Here is a 1,388-nt window from a genome sequence, read left to right as displayed (position 1 = left end):
AGCACCCAGAGGAAGCGTCTGCCCCCCAAAAGAGACTTTCTACCTAGGGTTAAGGTTCATGAAATGAGGTGTAACCTTCCATTTTCGGGCTATGTCTTTTCTTGCAAGACTGCAGAAGGTCCACTGGGATTTGAACACACATCTCTGTGAGCTCAGCTTCCCCAAAACATACACCGGCCGGGTTCTAGGTTCTCCCTTGCCAGTGACCAGACTCACTACCTCACTGCCACCAGAATCGCACATACACTGCTCACATGATGACAAGCCCAGCTACTGCTGCAAGGTTGGCATCAGTGGGCCGCGGGTCCAAGCAGTCTCATTCTGGCGGTACTTCTCGGACAGACTGGACGAACTGTTAGCCCTTGAATCCAATGCTGAGCGTGCTTCTTGCCGTAACATCAGCAGTGGCCACCACCAGCTCTGCACACCCTGCAGGTCAGTGCCGAAGGGGCCGGGTTTCTCCGCGCACCACTGTGGGTGTAGAGCGTCCTGGTTTTCTGAATGGAGGTCTCAACCTCAGTAACGCCATAGGGTCTAGACACAGTGGGCGCCTTCTTTCCATCCTGTTCACCAATCTCTCAGTGTAAGTCTTCTAGGGAGGCAAAGCCAACTTCCTAGGGAAGGTAGCTTCACACAAAACCAAATTAACACTCCCCCTGCTCAGTAACGAAGTGAAAACTCGTGCTGTCAGCTTCCAAGTTCCATCTGGTAGGGAACTGTTCATTCAGCGTTTGAAAGAGCTGCTTAGCCTGACTCTGGTGCTTTTGAAGGTCCCACAAAGCCTGTTCTCCTCCTGTATCGAGGGGGCCAGAGGGAGCCTGCCCACCACTCGGACGACCATCAGGAGCAACACCACCTCCATGGGTTGCAGGAACCCCACACTGGGTGCAGGGCTGCGGGGATCCTTCTGATTTCCTCCGCGGCCACAGCAGTTAAAATATGTTCTCCTAAAACCTAGAGTTCACTTTTGCCTATATTTAAACTGTATATAAACAGAATCCTGCATTACATTTTTCGTGCTCTCTGGCTTCTTCTGCTCAGTATTTTATCTTTAATCGTGTGATTTTGTGTAGCTGTAACATTTATTTTTTATTATTGTATAGTATTTCATGGTATAAATATATCAAAATGTGTTCATTTTATTTATTATTTTTAAAATTTGTTTTCCTTTATTGATTTTAGAGAGAGAGGAAGGGAGACGGAAAGAGAGATAAAAACATCTATGAGAGAACATCAATTGGCCGCCTCCTGCATGCCCCCCACTGGGGATCGGGCCCACAACCGGGGCATGTGCCCTGACCGGGAATCGAACTGGCGACCTCTTGATGCATGGGTCAACGCTCAACCACTGAGCCACACTGACTGGACTGTTCATTTTATTGTTGATA

The 1,388-nt window shown here is 48.8% G+C and overlaps 1 pseudogene; it reads right to left on the bottom strand.

The window, feature by feature from the left end:
• Window positions 1-270: 270 nt before the first annotated feature.
• On the bottom strand, window positions 271-862 carry LOC118624982 (annotated as a pseudogene).
• Between the last annotated feature and the right edge of the window lie 526 nt (window positions 863-1,388).

The sequence above is a fragment of the Molossus molossus genome, unplaced genomic scaffold (assembly GCF_014108415.1).
Source record: "Molossus molossus isolate mMolMol1 unplaced genomic scaffold, mMolMol1.p scaffold_m16_p_11, whole genome shotgun sequence".
Lineage (NCBI taxonomy): Eukaryota > Metazoa > Chordata > Mammalia > Chiroptera > Molossidae > Molossus > Molossus molossus.
This window is presented reverse-complemented; position numbering and strand designations above follow the sequence as displayed.